At 41.1% G+C, this 19,510-nt stretch overlaps 1 pseudogene; it reads right to left on the bottom strand.

The window, feature by feature from the left end:
* Positions 1-9,148: 9,148 nt before the first annotated feature.
* LOC129519795 (poly(A) polymerase type 3-like) lies at positions 9,149-14,773 on the bottom strand (annotated as a pseudogene).
* Positions 14,774-19,510: the final 4,737 nt, after the last annotated feature.

Below are 19,510 nucleotides of genomic sequence, written 5' to 3' on the forward strand. Positions count from 1 at the left end.
GAAATTACTGGCTTATCCAGATTTAAAGGGCAGTAAATATACGAAGACCAGGTATATTGCTCAGAGGCTGAACTTGTTTTTTTTTTTTTTTTTTTTTTAAGGTCACCACTGTGGATCTGTGGATGAGTTTGAAAGCAGCCAAGAACAAGAAGCAGAGTGGTAGCCACAGAGATGAGCTACCTTGAGCTGAGTTTTTCCCCTGTAGTAGAAAACAGATCTAGGAAGACTGAATCTTGTTCTCCCTGAAACATCTCAGCGGGCTTATTTCGGAGTAGATCACTGAACATTCTCTGAGCCCAGGGAGAGGGCAAGTATTATATTTCCAGGTTAGTGTTGGAGAACAAAGGAGATTCTCTTAGGATTGGCCTCCAGGAAGTCTAGAAGGAGTCTTGAACAAGTAAAATATAATCGTGGACTGGAATAAGACCTGTTATTTCACAACACCTGAGGTGACTCCAGAATGCAAGCCAAAGAGAGAGAAAAAGAACAAATCGAGAAGAAGGGAGAGGAGAACAAACATGTCAAGAGAACAAGCTTCAGTGAAGCAGTTAAAAAAAGGGCCAGAGAAATGTAAACATGCTCTTACACAAAGCACTTACCACCAGATGATCAGCCACTGTCACCCGTCCCCTGCTCCTGTCAACATTCCTTTGACTGGCAGGCAGCTGATGGTGCAAGGTGCTCTAGGTGTAGGAGTCACTGCCCCAAACATGGACGGATTCTATTTTCCTGGCCATGGAAAACATTTATAATAATCTTCCGGAAAGTTTGCATTTCAGCACCCCTATGTCTAACTTTTAAGTCTTTGAGGAATCATTACCTGCAACTTGAGAAATTACCTGTCACCCTAATCCAACTTCAGGAGATGTTTTATCTGTGTCCCTATGGATTTGTTTTGAAATTTACATAAACAGTAGGGAAATACACACACACACACACACACACACACACACGCATGTGCGCCCATGGGCATATACACGCACATACATACACAGATACCAATAGAAGGTATATGGCATAATCATAATTAAGAAAAAAAGAAAACTCAGCCAAGAGGGGACTGGAAGGATATTCACCAAAATGTTGACAGAGGGATCCCTGGGTGGCTCAGTGGTTTGGCGCCTGCCTTTGGCCCAGGGCGCGGTCCTGGAGTCCCGGGATCGAGTCCCGCATCCAGCTCCCTGCATGGAGCCTGCTTCTCCCTCTGCCTGTGTCTCTGCCTCTCTCTCTCTCTATGTCTGTCATGAATAAATAAATAAAATCTTTTAAAAAAATGTTGACAGAGGTTACATTTATTTTCTCTTCACATTTAATACATATTTGTAGTTTTCAAAGTTTTAGAAGTGAATAGGTTACTTTAATAATCAATCTCCCCCCTACTTCTCTCTGTAGGAGCTACTTCTCCCTTCTAAGCAAAATACCTCTCTGTGGGCCAGGGATTGGACAGAAATCTCTGTGGAATTGGCAATGGCCATCTGACATATGTGGTGGCTCTGATGGCTGTGGTGAGCAGTGAGTTCCTTAGAAGAAAGCTGTGATATCAATTCGAGAATCCTCTATTATATTTTAATTTGATTATAGAAACAGTAAAAGTCTAAGAGTTTCATAAAAATATTTTTACCCTTTTCAAAGCAAATATTAAATTACTAAGGTATCTTAGATTTTGTTCTCGTCTATTAGTTGTGACTAGCACTGGGAAAACCGTCCATTCGATTCAGTACACACTCATCACTTACTATGTACAAGGCTGTTTGAAGGAATGCAAAGTTGAACCTCGATCCAGTGGAAGAGAAAATATAAGCACATAAATAACAATATCACAGGTTCGAATATGAGCAACTCAGCCAAGACAGTCAAATGCTATACGATGCCCATAATAACATTTTATATTTTCTTAGTCCTTTGGTGTCACTATAAGGATAAGTGTAACTATTTGGTTTTTATAAGCAGCCAACAGAATATTTGATCATTAAGGAAATTCACTGGAACAATTTAAGATTTTCAACGAGTAACATTTCTTTCATTTGATTTAATTTTCAGAGTTAAGTATCTCAGAGAGTCTGTCATGATTATTTTGAGCTGCTAAGAAGTTTAACTAGTTCTTTGATTTTTTAACATTTGCTTTTGAGTATGTGCTCAGTTATATTATTTATCTTTGGTTCTATATTTGCAAACTTTTTCTATGTGAACTTATCCTATTAAGATATGCTTAAGTCTCTACTTCACAATTTAAGGAAAGTCTGTCAAGCCCTAGGGTAAGACAGCCTGCATGGGCCACTGATGCCAACCCTTACCACTGTCTCCTTGGTTGGGTCACTTCACTTTTCTGAACCTTTATTGAACAATAGGCTTTGAGTGGTTGGGATAGTCTATATCATCTACTGCTTCCTGGTGGTTTGGCAGAGACTAGAAGTGTTGGTGGTTCCACTGGGGGAAAAAAAAAGACACTGAAACTTAATCACTTCTATTCTTATAAGTTCTTGGGATCTCTGTTCCACTAACCATGACACCAGGCTCTTCATTATCTTGCTGCCTCCCTTGTATTCTCACTCCTACCATTTTTCCTCTTCACTCCACCCCTTCCTTCATGGGTTCCCTGAAGAACCCCAAACTCTTCTGTAATGAAGAACAATTTATTTCTTGAGCCCTTTTCACAAACTCAGTGTTTGGTTTACTTCTGCAAAGCCATGTCCATTAAGATACTTAATTCACAATGCAAATACAGGATCAGGGATTCATAAAACATTGTGAGGGATAACAGCAACTTGTATTTTGTATGGGTGAAGGTGTCAAGTGGATATTATCAAAGATAGGAGATATTTCCTTTCTGTACATTATCTGTGTTCCTATAAGGTTATCTGCAAAAATAATTTGTAGGCAATTTATTCTGGATATAGACTACAACTTTCTTTCTTTCTTTCTTCTTTCTTTCTTTCTTCTTTTTTTTAAGATTTATATATTTTAGAGAGGGAGGGTGGGAGAGAGAGAGAGAGAGAGAGAGAGAGAGCAGGGAGAGGGGCAGAAGGAGAGAGAGAGAGAAAATCCTCAACCAGACCCTCCCTACTGAGCACAGAGCCTAACATGAAGCTGACATGGGGCTCTATCCCAGAACCCTGAGATCATGATCTAAGCCAAAACCAACTGAGCCATCCAGGTCCCCCTAAAAATTATTGTTTAAATGAAAAACATCTTTAGAAAAACTTAGAATATATCCATGGAGCACCTGGGTGGCTCAGTTGGTTAAGCACCCAACTCCTGGTTTTGGCTCAGATCTTGATCCCAGGGTCTTGGGATCGAGCCCCATATCAGGCTCCATGCTCTGCAGGGAGTCTGCTTAAGGATTCTCTCTCTTTCTTTTCCTCTGCCCCTCTCCCTGCCTCTCTCTTTCATAAATAAGTAAATTTTTTAAAAAGAAGGAGGAGGAGGAGGAGGAGGAGGAGGAGGAGGAGGAGGAAATGATCTTAAAGAGCAGGAGTGAGGGTCTAAAAAGTAAAACAAGGAAAGGAAAAAAAAAAAAAACAAAATTCAGTGACGCATTATTCATTTGGTGACCACTATGGGTAACTATCTATCTTGCCAGCATGTATTACTACTTTGATATGTAACTTGGCTGAAGGAAGAAACGTTTCAAGTTTCTTACCATAGTGACTCTTACTTCACAGGTTGGGGAACAATGGGAATGTAGTGTCAGCTACTGGCTATGTGCGTCCCAACTACATTCTCAGATACCAGAGAAATAACCGCAGGGTAATCCAACAGATCTCTTGAACCTATTGTGAGACACAGTTAACTAGAACTCCCTTTATCACTTGGCTTCCCTATGACCCCATTTTAACTATAGAATAATGAAAGTAGTTCAGGTCCCTTGACTCAGTATCCATACAGAGCCATAGTGCCTGTATTCAACAGTTCTTGAGAAGTCTGACAATTCCCCTTTTGTTAGTGTATCTTTACCCTGATAAATAGTCTTAGATCCCTTTGGGGTAGGATCATGGGAATGTTTACCATAAACATTGCATTGTCTTCCTCAAGCGGATCTATCTCTCCTTCAATGAGTGGGTTTTGGGTCTGTGAAATGACATATTTAGAAACTGGGTGAACAGATCTTTTTCTCTGAAACACCGGTGAAGGTTTCTGTTCATCAGCTCTCAATTTTTCTGTTTTATTATACAGGTCAAATAACATTCTGGTTGACTTTCCGTTTCACCTCTAGGAACACCGTGACTTATTCACTGATTCCAGAGGGTCAAAGCATACTGAATACTACTACCATAGCCTTGCTACCCAATATGGTGTATGCCTCCTTTATTCTAACACTTAAGTGCTGCCATTGGTCTCTGCCATTCCAGAACCCTACCATTCTCTCGATATTAGGAATCTTAATTCCATGGCAACACCTTCAGTCAATCCCAGCCTATACGAGACAGTTATCACAGAGCGTGCCAAATTAACTGGTGCCCCTTAGCAATGCTTTCCTCACTGCTTTAGTAAAAGAAGTGTCCTTTGGGTTCTCCTGGGAAACACTGTCAAGTGGCAGTTTCTCTGATCACAAATAATACATTCATTCTAATATTTTTACATCCCTGAATCTTCAGACCCCTTTCTCAATACCATGCCAAGACAGTTACAGCATCTCCACCTATTTAGCTTAGGCTATCATAGTGTACGAGCTTCAAAGAGCCATCTCAGCAGCATGTTGGACAGGATCCTGGTGTCCTTACCAGAACACTGAGCTCCAAGTCATGAAGGGGTACCTTAATAATAAGCTATAGTCCACCCAGTTTCCTATCCCCACCTCCCATCATCATCCCCAATCCAGGATCCTCAAGATCCCTACACATATGCATCCCTAAGATTCTTCAAATATTCCTATTAACTAGGTCCTACATTTTTTTTTTTTTTTTGACACATAAGCCACTTCTTCCCAGAACAAAAATGGTATTTCTGCTCTGGGGCTATGGTGAAATCTTAACTGTAGCTGTCAGTCTGGGGAAGAAAAGTATAATCTTTAGAAAAATCTCCCTTAGATATGACCTTTCAAATGTCTCCAGACAAGGGGAAGTTGCTCTCTTCTAGAAAGATCAAGAGTTAGTGAATAGAAAGCTGATACCAGTTACCACTAAGGAAAAAGGCAGTCCATTTCATTTATTGTAGGTCTGTGAGAAGCTGGGTCTCCTCTTAATGGACTGACATTGGCAGGGATCTATACACCTTCTGGTAAGGTTTGCACCATGTAGGAAGTTAGTAAAAGGATGTGAAATCCTGGGGAACCTGGCTGGCTTAGTCAGTGGAGTGTGCCACTATTGATCTTGGGGTTGTAAGTTTGAGCCCCACGTTGGGTGTAGAGATTACTTAAAAAATAAAGTCTTGGGCAGCCCGGGTGGCTCAGCGGTTTGGCGCCTGCCTTTGGCCCAGGGCGTGATCCTGGAGTCCCAGGATCAAGTCCCACATCGGGCTCCCTGCATGGAGCCTGATTCTCCCACTGCCTGTGTCTCTGCCTCTCTCTGCGTCTCTCATGAATAAATAAATAAAATCTTTAAAAAAAAAAACTCAATCTTTAAAAAAAATTGTAGTTTAAAAAAAATAAAGTCTTAGGGGGAAAAAAAGAATATAAAATCCTTATATGAGAACAAAGTTAATATATATAATCAATACTCCATTTATTAAATACCCCATAAAGAGTGCCTGGGTGACTCAGTCAAGTAAGCATCTGCCTTCAGCTCAGGTCATGATCCCAGGGTCCTAGGATGGAGACCTCTGCACTGCGCTCCCTGGTTGGCCGGGAGTCTAACATCCTTCCCACCCCACTCATGCTCTCTCTTTTTCTCTCGCGTGCTCAATAAGTTGAATATTTAACATAAATAAATACTCCACAAAGAAGAGGATACCAAACCTATAGGAATAAGTACATCTTGGAGCAGAGTTAAAACGGGTCACATTTTATTCAGACTTGATATTGCCTAGAGTCAGGACACAATACAGGGAGACAAGGAGAAGGCCTCGAGTAAGCAGAGGAGCTTGGATGTATTTTTTAGATTTTGGTTAAAGGAAAAAAAAACTTGGAAATGGATGGTCAGTGTTTTTCATCGAAATTACAAAGTTGCCTTGTCTCCACTGTAGCACTTGTAGAAGTGATCCCCCTGAATAAGTCCTCCAAGCTGTGGCAATTCCCAACCATGTGCAGACATTGTGATTGAAGATGCCTATGTATGTAAGCAGGTGAGCAGTGAATAAAATTCAGCGAATTTAGAATTCTGTGTCTAGGGTGATTTTTTTTTTTTAAATCTTATTTGAAATCTAGCTTAAGGAAGAAAAACACCATTTATAGTTTAATTGAAAACATTCAGGACTGAGGAATTTGTGAAATTTGCCCCAAAACATTCTTTTCAATAATTGTACTTAAACTGCAAGCAGTTTAAGCAAAGCTATTTGGACTTACTGTTTTAAGAACAGTTATGCCCTCTACAGAGAAGAATCTAGTAATTGTGATGCCGTCTTAGCCATTTTCCTGATGAGAGGAAATCAATTACTTACTGCTTGACACTGGAGGAGAATTTACCCACATAGTTAAATTCTTTGCTTGGAGTAGGAATGGGGTGAAGCAACCTTTAAGTTAAGAAATTTGAGGCAAAAAAAAAAAAAAAAAAGAAAAAAAAAGAAATTTGAGGCAGCCCAGGTGGCTCAGTGGTTTAGCACCGCCTTCAGCCCAGGACCTGATCCTGGAGACCTGGGATCGAGTCCCACATTGGGCTCCCTGCATGGAGCCTGCTTCTTCCTCTGTCTCTGCCTCTCTCTCTTTGTGTCTCTCATGAATAAATAAATAAAATCTTTATAAAAAAAGTAAGAAATTTGGAACAAAGAGGGGAGCGGATGCAGTATCTGGGACAAAGGTGGGCCTAAGATTCAAAGGAAAGACCTAAATGTTTATACATACTAAGGAACCAATCTTGCCTATGGGAAAAGAGGGAGCTCCCATGGGCACCAGTCTGATGAGAGAGAAGTATCAAAAATGCTTAACCTGGTTTTTAATACAGAGTAAATATTGTCTTTTCTTTTTCATTTTTAAATTTTATTTATCTATTCATGAGAGACAGAGAGAGAGAGAGGCAGAGGGAGAAGTAGGCTCCATGCAGGGAGCCCGACGTGGGACTGGATCCTGAGACTGCAGACATCCTGAGCCAAAGGCAGATGCTCAACTGCTGAGCCACCCAGGTGTCCCTGTGTTTTCTTTTAGTGAAAGAAGTTTAATAGATAAATCATGGTATCTAATCACTGACATCTGCAAAGGGTAAGGAGTTCAAAGATAATAATCAGCATTTGCCCTGTAACCTTGCACGTTTTTGTTATATGTTTTACATGCACATATGTGAGGCCAGACACCTGGTTCCTAGACCTGCTTTGAAAACATAAGCAGAACTGTGGTTGTATAATTTCATTATTAACTTAGCTCCATGGTCTGTTTTGTTCCCTACTTATCTAATATCTGATCTTACCAGGTGCCAAATAGTGCCTCATTGTCCAGAAGAATGCATAACTCCAGATGGTTTTGAGGCCCCCCTCTTGTAAGATTTCAAGAAACCCCTCACCTTCCTCTCATGTATATAAGCTGTTCCTGAGTTCAACATGGAAAGGCAGCTTTGACAATGATCCCCTGCCTTCTCGTTGCACCACCTTTCTGTTTAGCCATTGGCTTAATGCACAGCATGTGCATGGACAAGTTCAAGTTTGGTAACATATGTATAACCTGTTTCCCAACTAATATGTTAGTCTTTTAAAGGGAAGGGCCAAAGAACTAAGTTTTCAATAAACAACATAATGCTCATTATTGTGTCTTACAAAATAATGCCTAAACATTTTCCATAATTCAGAACACTGTAACAATGTTCTAGTTTTGCTTTTAGATTAAGGGTGATCCTATTTCTAAAAATTTTAACAGATACTCTACATTGAAATTAATTTGCTTATGTATTGGAAAGTGTGCCTTGACTTTGGCACAAACCATAGTACTCTCTTATTGGGCATGTAGATTAAACCTCTGTAAGATCATCTTACTCTGGAGGATTATCATGACTATTATAATTTGAATTATGTTTAATAAGCATTTACTAAACACCTATTATGTAAGAATATTATCATGTTGGCCCCTGGGGATCAAACGAAGGGAACATTTTTTTTTAAAGATTTTATTTATTTATTCATGACAGACACAGAGAGAGAGAGAGAGAGGGCAGAGACAGAGGCAGAGGGAGAAGTAGGCTCCATGCAGGGAGCACGACGTGGGACTCGATCCCGGGTCTTCAGGCTCACGCCCTGGGCCAAAGGCAGGCACTAAACCGCTGAGCCACCAGGGCTACCTGAAGGGAACATTTTATAAGGGAGTCCATGTTCCACAGTATAGGGATTTAGGAACCTTGGACCTCACATGGCCTAAAGAATTTCAGAACTCAGAGGAAATGAAAAGATCTTCTTGATCAGTATACTCACTTATCAGATGAGTGAACAAGGCCAGGGGAGGTAAAATGAACTGAACTAAATTACAAACTGGCTAGCTATAGAGTCAGAATTATAATCTAGGTCTCCTTGTTCCTGGTGTTTTATGTTTGTTCTGCTATACTCTGACAGGGGATGTCCTCTTGTTGGGGGTAATACATGGATGCTTTGCTGGAAATAAAGGCAGAGCTTAAGAACAGCATTTCCTCCACACTTTCTGCCCCTGGAATAGCATTTTATTACTACCCACAACTTATTTATTTTACATTTAAAAATAAAAAAGAGGTGCCTGCCTGGCTCAGTTGGAGGAGCATGTGACTTGATTTCAGGGTTGTGAATTTGACCCCTTTGTTTGATGTAGAGATTACTTAAATAATCTTTTTTCATTGTCTAAAATCAATTTTATTTTATTTATTTTATTTTATTTTATTTTTTTATTTATGATAGTCACAGAGAGAGAGAGAGAGAAAAGCAGAGACACAGGCAGAGGAAGAAGCAGTCTCCATGCACCGGGAGAGCCCGATGTGGGATTCGATCCCGGGTCTCCAGGATCGCGCCCTGGGCCAAAGGCAGGCGCCAAACCGCTGCGCCACCCAGGGATCCCCCCCCTTTTTTTATTTATGATAGCAATTTTATTTTAATATAATCCAAACACATATCATTTAAAAAATACCAAGAAAAATTTATTTATGTATAAGACTTGATGCTATTGCATTTAGGTAAAGACAGAAAACACCTCCAAGGAAACCTAATATATTGTAATAGATGTTATGGCATTTCGCCCCCAGTTTAATAGCGCTGAGAGACAACTAAAATTGTCAATGTTTGGTACCATATGTAAAGTTTCATCTGTTACCCTGCAGCCATTAAGACTACTTCTGCTTAAATTCTATTTATTTATTTATTTATTTATTTATTTATTTATTTATTTATTTATTTATTTATTATTTATTTATTTATGATAGGCACACAGTGAGAGAGAGAGAGGCAGAGACATAGGCAGAGGGAGAAGCAGGCTCCATGCACCGGGAGCCCGATGTGGGATTCGATCCCGGGTCTCCAGGATCACGCCCTGGGCCAAAGGCAGGCACTAAACCGCTGCGCCACCCAGGGATCCCTGCTTAAATTCTTAAGCAGATTGCCATCTCACAAATCCAAGTCTTCTGGAATAGTCTGTAGTGCTAAACTTGCAAACAAAATACCAACCTCTATCCCATCAAAACTCAGTGTGATGCCTCTTCAACAACCTTTTGTATATACTCTTAATCTAGAAGATCCCAATGTAAAAATTGTTCCTCCAACATTTTCAATTACAGACTGTGGAAGATTCTTGTATTCACTGATTTCTCAGATCCGTTCTTTCACCAGGTCATTTAATTTTCCCCAAATTAAAATCCTATGCTGCAGTTCCCCTTCCTCTTCAAGCACCCGAAAGGGCTTCAGAGTCTCCCTTTGGGGGGAGGTGCGGGGAGTGTGCCTAGGTGGCTCAGTCCCTTGTGCACCTGCCTGGGGCTCTGGTCATGATCCCAGGGTCCTGGGATGGAGCCCCGCCTCTGGCTCCCTGCTCTGGGGGAGCCTGCTTCTCCCTGCCGGCTGCTCCCCCTGCTTATGCTCTGTCAAAAAAAAAAAAAAAAAGAAAGAAAGAAAGAAAGAAAGAAAGAAAGAAAGAAAGAAAGAAAGAAAGAAAAAAGAGTCTCAATTGGTTTCTTTGTAAGGAGGCAAGCAGTGTCCTCGGGGCTGAGCTGATAGCAGAGCTGAGGAACTGAAGGTCACAATGCCTCTGTGTTTGCTGGGATTCTGCGTCTTAACTGGAAAGAGCAAGGTGTCCTCAGGGGCCCCCACCCTCCCGGGACCAGCCCCCTTCCCTGCACAGCTCCTGTGGCTGGAAGCACTTCTCCTTCCCCTGGGCGCTAACATGAAGTTGCGGGTAATTTTTTTTTTTTTAATCTTGACAGAAATAGGTTTCACCATAATAGGCGATCGTGTTGAGATTCCTGGAGGGCAGTAGGGGCTGAACGGGGTAGCAGAATTGGCCTGTGATGAGGTGCAGCGCTGTTCTGCAGTCTTTCTCCTAAGAAGCATTTGATAGAATTCTGTTTCCCCACCCTCCTGACGTCAACCGTGGCTTCGCCCAATGGATGTGAGTGGAAATGGCCTGTGTCTGTTGCAAGTGGAAGCCTTTAAAAGTCAGGGCATGGTTGGCTCTGCTTCTTTCCTCCTGCCCTGGTGACGTGCAATGTGTGAGATGATGGATGTTGCATCAGCCTGAGTCTTTGTGTAAAGAGGATGCAGAACAGAAAGAGGGGGTACCTCGAAAAGGTGGTTAGAGAAAGTTTAATGAAATTGCAACTTACAGTGGTGTGACAAGATAAAGGGAAACTATAAAAGCTGAAGGGATACCATAGGGCTAGCAGCTGCAGGAAGCCTGCTGTCTAAACTGGGGAGGACAAGAGAGAGGGATGGCTGAAACCAGTTACAGTAGTAGGAGAGAGCCAGCAGGAGCTGTGGCCTTTGGTGTAGGAAAGCATAACCTGTCACTGCAGAGGCCATCAAGAGAATTAACACAGCAGTCTTTCTCTGACCTCCTAGTTTCCAGTCTCCTGCCAGTCCTTCCCATTGGCCAAACCCAGCTGGAAACCTGGTTAATGCTGTTGATAAAAGTCAGGATCTTGGGGGGCACAGAGCAGAGTGTGAAAAGATGGTGAATGGATCTGAAAGAGTAAAATAAAAGAGTAAAAATAAAAAACCCTGTCCTCTGTCAACCCTCTGTCCTTTTTCCCCATCGGTGTCCACTATGATTCTTTTTTTTTTTCTAGGTGAAAAATTCATTTCCCACAAGCAGGTTACACACCGGCAGTCCCATCAGCCAGTATAGCCTCCCCAGGTATTACCAATTCAGTTATATTCTCACCTGAAACCTAAGACCTTAGCCACCCACCACCAGTGCTCTTCACATAAAACTGTAGATCTTTTTTTAAAAAAAGAAAAAGAAACAATCATTTAGTATAAAACATTGCTGATACTGTCTAATCTGGACAATATCCAGCGCAGTATGCTTCTCCGGCTCCTTAGTATCTATGTGACTCATAACTTGTGCGCTTCATGGGGCAAACTGGAGCTCCCAGGAGGAAGATGGTTCACAGGTGAAAATGGAACCGACAAAGAATTGGATACCAGGGTAGCAAGGAGAGAATGACAAACCAGGAGCTGCTGAGCTGAGTTGTCTTCACCACCAGGATTCGATTATAGAGACCTCGGTCTTGGGCAGCATGCTATAGGCTGTCTTTAGAGGAATGTAGCATCCAGACCCGGAGAAGGGACTTAGTAAAAGGTAGGTGAGGTGGTGGTTAGAACTCCAGCCTGTTCTATCTGGTACAGTACAGAAGGTGGAGGAGACAAGCATCTTCCAACAGTGAGGAGATAGACAGGAAGCAGCCCAATCCTCATGCAGCACACTGTCAATCCATAAATATTGAGCATTATTGTGGCTCCATTATCGTTTTGAAAACCAGAGATATGATGTTTAAAAAAAAAATCCCTGTCTTTATGGAGCTTGGGTAGAAATGAGGAAGGCAGAAGTCAGATACATTCATTCAAATGGTTCGTTTATTCATAGAGTAAAACATGCCATGGAGAACCCTGTGGTCATATCCAAGCGCGCACCAGGCCCGACCTGATCAGGAGAGTCGGGAAAGCCCTCTCAGGGAGATGAACGTATCTTGGCATCATTAGTGGGCAGGTGTGAGAGCGGCGGATCACTTCCATACCCCAGGCTGTCATGGTGAAAGGGCTCCCGATCGCTAGCCTGTCAGCCTTGACTCCGCCGAGCTCCAGGCCTGCAGCGGGCCGAGCCAGACAGAAGACCGGCCCTGGAATCGTGCGGAAGAGACATGGCTGTGAATGGTAACATGCAGTGGCTCCAATTTCATTTCCTCTGTGAGTCTAATATTTCTGTGTGTGTGTGTGTGTGTGTGTGTGTATGTGTGTGACAGAGAGAGAGAGAGGGAGAGAGAGAGGAGAGAACACTTATATCTCTGTCTCTACTGCTATTTCCTTGTTTGCTCCAATGTTGGGTCTGTAAACCTGGAAACACCACCAGCAACCATTAACAGTGAATCTCAGGTACTTGAGGCCAATGCTAAACTTTCTCATGGTTTATTCCTGCCAGTCTTTTCTTTCTCTTCATGGTTCCTGTGTCTCTTCAGAGGTGATTCATTTTGTGCGGTGGCTTAGAACCCTGAAGTCTTATAAACCTAGGTCCCAGTGTTGGCTTCCCCAGTCACCAGCTGTGAGACCTGGGGCAAGTTCTTTACTGTCCCTAAGCTTCAATTTCCCTGGTTATAAACAGAGGCTAATCACAGTCCCTCCCTCACAGGGCTAGGGTGGCAACAGAAATTCTAGTTGTTATGTGTTTTTTCCTTTTTCACCACTTGGAACTGACAGCAAAATCTCAGTCCCAAACACTGACACTCATCCTCCACGAGGACACTGTAGTTATTCTCAGATGCTTCTCATGCAGGGCTGCTTCCCATAAACACCTCAGCCAGGCTCACTGTCTAGGACATCATGACAGGTTTAGCCACGAAGTCAGTGCCTCCTCCTCCTTCTCTCCATTCCTTCTAAACACTTAAGCTGTTCCTAATATGGATACAGATTTTGTGTTTTTTTCCCCATGTTTATGGAACAGTTTTATGTAAAGTCTTCTTAATTTGAAAGTCACACAAATATGTTATGCATTTCTATATCTGGGGAAAAAACACTCTAACAACTGAAATGGCATTAAGTCGCTTTATACTAATGCTAATGTTTTCCATGGATCTATGGGCCTGGATGGTAATGAAACGGTTCCTCAGCCTGGGACTAGATGATCTCTTCAGATTCTTTTAGAGATATGAAGAGCAAACTAATGACAAAATAATGAGTTCTAGTCTACATGATGCACAAGGTATGTGCCCAGGCTTTGTTGATAGGGTCAAGATGTTCTTGGCTGATATTTCAAGAAAAAAAGAGTGTAATCATCTATAATTCTTTATTTTAGGATTTATTTAGGCTAGTCTCTCTCTCTCTCTTTTTTTTTTTTTTATGTGCTAGTCTCTTTCTTGATTCTGGATGCAACAACAATAGAGTTCCTGAGTAAGCACACATATTTTTAATTGCAACACTGAATGCATCTTATCCTAACATTTTTCTCAACTTTTTTTGGAGAAGCAATTTAGATTTACAGATGTTTCAAAGATAGTACACAGATAAAATGCAAAGATAGCACAGAGATAAGTTTCAAAGATAGTACAGAGAATTCTTTTATAGACCTGTCTCGGAGATCCTGCAGGTTTTGTTCTAGACCTACCACAATAAAGCAAATATCACAGTAAAGCAAGTCAAATGAATGTTTTGGTTTCCTAGTGCATATAAAAGTTGTGTTTACGCCATACTGCAGTCTATTAAGTGTGCAATAGCATTACGTTTAAAAAAGAGAATGTAGGGATCCCTGGGTGGCGCAGCGGTTTAGCGCCTGTCTTTGGCCCAGGGCGCGATCCTGGAGACCCGGGATCGAATCCCACGTCGGGCTCCCGGTGTATGGAGTCTACTTCTCCTTCTGCCTGTGTCTCTGCCTCTCTCTCTCTCATTCTGTGTGACTATCATAAATAAATAAAAATTAAAAAAAAAAGAGAATGTACATACCTTAATTAAAAAATACTTTATTGCTAAAAAATGCCAACCAGTCATCTGAGCTACTAGTGAGTTGTAATCTTTTGCTGGTGGAGAGTCTTGCCTCGATGTTGATGGCTGTTGACTGTTGAGAGTGGTTGCTGAAGACTGAGGCAGCTGTGGCAATTTCTTAAAATAAGACAGCAATTAAGTTTACTGCACCAATTGACTCTTCCTTTCACAATGTCTCTGTAGCACGTGGTGCTATCTGATAACACTTTACCCAAAGTAGAACTTCTTTCAAAATTGGAGTCAGTCCTCTCAAACCAGCTGCTGCTTTATCAACTAAGTGTACGTAATATTCGAAATCTTTGTTGTCAGTTAAACAGTCTTCACAGCATCTTCACCAGGAGCAGATTCCATCTCAGGAAACCACTGTCTTTGCTCATCCATAAGCAGCAACTCCTCATCCATGAAAGTTTATCATGAGTTTGCAGCCAGTCACTTGTTCAGATTCCACTTCTAGTTCTCACACTGGTTCCACCACATCTGCAGTTACTGCCCCCACTGAAGTCCTGAACCCCTCCTGGTCATCCATGAGGGCTGCAACCAACTTGTTCCAAATTCCATTCATGTTGATATTTTGACATCTTCCTAAGAGTCATGAATGTTCTTAATGGTGTGTAGAATGGTGAATCCTTTCTAGAAGGTTTTCAATGGATCTTGCCCAAGTTCCTTCGAAGAATCACTGTCTATGGCAACTATAATCTTATGAAATGTATTTCTTACATAGTAAGACTTGAAAGTGAAAATTACTCCTTGATCCATGGGCTATAGAATGAATGTTGTATTAGCAGACATTAATGACATTAATCTTGTTGTACATCTCCATCAGATCTCTTGGGTTTGTCAATGAGCAGCAATATTTTGAAAGGAATATTTTTTTCTGAGCAGTAGTTCTCAACAAAGGGCTTAAAATATTTGGTAAACCATATTGTAAACAGATGTGCTGTCATTCAGGCTTTGTTGTTCTATTTACAGAGCACAGACAGAGTGAATTTAGCATAATACTTAAAGCCCAGGGTTTTCAGAATAAGTGAGCAGTGGCTTAATTTAAAGTCACCAGCTGCATCAGCCCCAAACCAGAGAGTCAGCCTGTCCTTTGAAACCAGCCTGTGGCATCTCCACTCTAGTGATGAAAGTCCTACATGGCATCTTCTAATAGTTTTACATATGTTGAAAATCCATTGTTTAGTGTAACCATGAATTATCTTAGCTAGATCTTCTGGATCACTTATTGCAGCTTCTATACCAGCACTTGCTGCTTCACCTTGCACTTTAATTTTATGGAGATGGCTTCTTTCCTTAAACCTCATGAACCAACCTCTGTTAGCTTCAAACTTTTCTTCTGCAGCTTCCTCACCTCTCTCAGGCTTCACAGAATTGAAGAGAGTTAGGGTCCTTCTCTGGATTAGGTTTTGGATTAAGGGAATATTGTGGCTGGTTTGATCTTCTATCTAGACTCCTGAAACTTTCTCCATATCAGTAATAAGGCTGTTTTTTTGTTTTCTTATCCTTCATGTGTTCACTGGAATAGCATTTTCAGTTTCCTTCAAGAACTTTTCCTTTACATTCATTTCACAAGTTGGCTAACTGGGCTATCTCAGCTTTTGACATGCCTTCCTCACTAAGTTTAGGCGTTCCTAGCTTTTGACTTAAAGTGAGAGATGTGTGACTCTTCCCTTCACTTGAACACTTGAAGGCCATTGTAGGGTTATTAACAGGCTTAATTTCAAAATCCTTGTGCCTCAGGGAACAGGGAGCCCTGAGGGGAGGGAGTGAGATGCAAGACTGGCCCATTGTTAGAGCACTCAGAATACAAGCAACATTTATCAATTAAGTTGGCGATCTTATTTGGGCTCAGTTTGTGGTGCCCCCAAACAAGTGCAATAGTAACATCAAAGATCACCGATCACTGTAACAAATAGAATTATAATGAAAAATTTGAAATATTGTAAGAATCACCAAAATGTGACACAGAGACACAGAGTGAACAAATGCTATTTGAAAAATGGGGCCAGGGTAGCCCGGGTGGCTCAGTGGTTTAGCGCCGCCTTTGGCCTGGGGCCTGATTCTGGAGACCTGGGATGGAGTCCTGCGTCCGGCTACCTGCGTCTGGCCTGCTTCTCCTTCTGCCTGTGTCTCTGCCTCTCTCTCCCTGTGTCTCTCATGAATAAATAAATAAAATCTTAAAAAAACAAAAAAAAAAAGAAAAATGGGGCCAGTGGATTTGCTCAACGCGGGGTTGCCACAAGCCTTTAATTTGTAAAACACACAGTCTCTATGAAGTGTAATAAAGCTTTCATGCAGCTTTCATGCAGCTCCCCTAATGTTATCACACCGCATGTCAGTAGGTGCCTTTAACAGACCTAAGAAATTAACATTGGTACAGCACTATTCACGAAACTTTAGACTTCATGGGAATTTCAAGTTTTCCACTTATACTTTTTTTTCTGCTCTGTAGAGTACCACCCTGCATTTTGTCACCATATCTCTTTTGTCTCCTCCAAACTGTGACAGTTTCTCAATCTTTCCTTGTCTTTCATGAATGTGACACTTTTGAGGAGCACAAGCCAGATATTTTGTAGAATGTCCCTCAATTTGGGATGTTTTCTAATGACCAGACTGAGGTTGCGAGTGTTTTCGAATGTCATAGAAATGAAATGCCTTTCTCATTTGTATCATATCAAGGATAACATGATATCAACCTGTACTAATCAACTTGCTACTGGTGCTGTAAACTTTGATCACTTGGTTAAAGGGATATCTGTCTGCTAGATTTCTCCTCTATAATATCACTGTTTCTTTTTTTTTTTTTCCTTTTCCATATTCTATCCATTAGAAGTCACTTACTAAATCCAGTTAACACTTGAGAGCTGGGAAAATAGATGATTTTTCAAAACATTTCTGAACATGTGTTAAAACCCCCAAAACATTTATTAAGTGTTTGAGGGGAAGATACTTGGAGGCTATGCAAGTACTCTGTTCCTCCTTAAAGTTTCATCCCACAATCGTGCCCACAATAATTATTACTGTGGTGTCCAAATGATAATTTTTTCTTGCCCTTATTCCTTCTACATTTATTTATCCAATCATTTATTTATATCAGTATGGACTAATGGATACTTATTTCATTCTTGGATTGTAATTGAATACTACTGTTAGTACTTTTGTTTTCTAAATTGTTCCAAGTTTGGCCAGTGAAAGCTCTTTATATTTCTGTACCATCTATCTATTTACGTGGGTTCATACTGATATCTTTGACTCTTCCAACTCCACAGGGTTCATTCTAGCCTTCCCATCTTTGCTATTTGTTGTTGTTGTTGTTGTTGTTTTTTAAAGATTTTATTTCTTTGAGAGAGTGAGAGAGAGAGAGAGCACTAGAGGGACAGAGCAAGCATAGTGGGGGGGCAGGGGCAGAAGGAGAAGCAGGCTTCCTGATGCGGGGCTTGATCCCAGGACTCTGGGATCATGACCTGAACCAAAGGCAGATGCTTTACCGACTGAGCCACCCAGGTGCCCAACATGTTTGCTTATTTGTCATTTACTTTGACACCAATAAACAGGACTTCCATTATTTGTAATTTATTTACCCATTTGTTCAATGGTGGTATCCTTTGTAAAGCAGTATCAGAATTGCTAACCTGTCCTCTCATGTGAAACATAGTTACCAAGTAGACTATGGTGTTTTCGTCAGTTCTTTTTGTCTTCAGTTTTACAGTTTCCAATAAAAATTACTTAGGTTAACTATTCCTTCCACTACCCCGTAGTTATGTCATACTTTCTCATACACTTAGATTTATTTGTCATAGTTGGTCTTCGTTCCATCTTGGGATCCCCCAGCATCCTGATTTATTTTTCAAACTGCATGCAGTAAAGGTTACTCTTTGTGGTGTATAGTTCAGTGGGTTTTACCAAACATAGAGAGTCATGTGTTCACCACCACAGTACCATATAGAACAGTTTTGTCACCATAAAATTCCCTTGTACAGCCCCTTGTATTGAACTCCTTCCCCTTGCCCTAATACCTTATTATAACATTTTCAATAATAAACATTTTTAAGCAATGAAGGATATTAAGAATCAACTTGTCCTAAAGTTTTCTATTTTATAATTTTTGGTATTTCAAAAATTTATGAAAGTAATATATATACATTTTTGTTTACTGGTAGAGAAAGGCATAATATGGAAAAGAATTCTCCCTCAGTAGGTAGCATATGTGAAGCTGTAAGAGCTTGTCTACTTCTGTGGTTCTTTTTTTATCTCTATCAGTATGTCTTTGTGTAGCACAATCCTGGACCTTTAAATGTGGAAGTCTCTGCCAGTGGCCAATAGTTGTTCCAAGCCCCATTCTCAGAAGTAACCAGTATGAAACCCTTTATTTCACATATAAGAAAGTAGAGAATTGGAAGTTAAGGTCATGCAGCTCCTTATGACAAAACATGAGGTGGAGCTCAGACTCAAGACTCCCATGCCATAGTTTTTTCCACATCCTGGTGTTTTTTTCAAAGGCATGTGCTCAGGTCAACCTGCCACCCAAATATGGGTGAGTGTGAACTGGATAACTTGTAAAACACCCATGAGGTAGGAAGTAAGCAGCTTTGACCTCCGCTGCTGCTGCTGTAGATAAAGAGGCACTTGTGTATTGGGGGAAAGTCTTAAACCAGAGGATTTTTATTATCAAAGTTATCCCATGGAGGACTATAAAAAAAACCTTTTCAATCTGGCCACAGCAGAAATTTAATAGAGATTCGTAGAGAAGCTCACAGACAGAAGGCATCAGTAAAGATTTTCTTATGGAAGTCCCTGTTTGCAAAGATTTGAGCAGTGGCAATTAGAAGTACAAATTCTAGAACAATAGAAGAATCTTTGATAAAATCTATGCCCTTGAAATTGGATTTTGAGGAACTGAAGAGAATGAGAAACTCTGGAATATGTATAGTTATGAAAACAAGAAGCGCCCCCTGCTCTCCGCCCCCCCCCCCCCCCGCCGCCCCCAACGCACACATAGACCATGGACCAGTGTGGCATTCTGTAGCAAAAGGGATCAAGGAGCAAAGGAGCAGAAAAGGCCTGACCAAAGATGTAGAGCAGCCACCTGACAGGCACAGGATGTCACCCTAGAACTGCCTGGCTGAAGTCTCCATCAGCATCTAGAGCAGAGATACTGTTCTAGCAGCAACTCTAAAATTATACTCTGATTACAGTAGGCAGACTTGAAATATGGCACATATATTTAAACTTACGTTATTTCCATTTCTCTGGACTAGCCCTTTTATTGCTTGAATAAAGTGAACTCCTTTATAACCCT

This window comes from Nyctereutes procyonoides, unplaced genomic scaffold, assembly GCF_905146905.1.
Source record: "Nyctereutes procyonoides isolate TBG_1078 unplaced genomic scaffold, NYPRO_anot_genome, whole genome shotgun sequence".
In the NCBI taxonomy this organism is placed as follows: domain Eukaryota; kingdom Metazoa; phylum Chordata; class Mammalia; order Carnivora; family Canidae; genus Nyctereutes; species Nyctereutes procyonoides.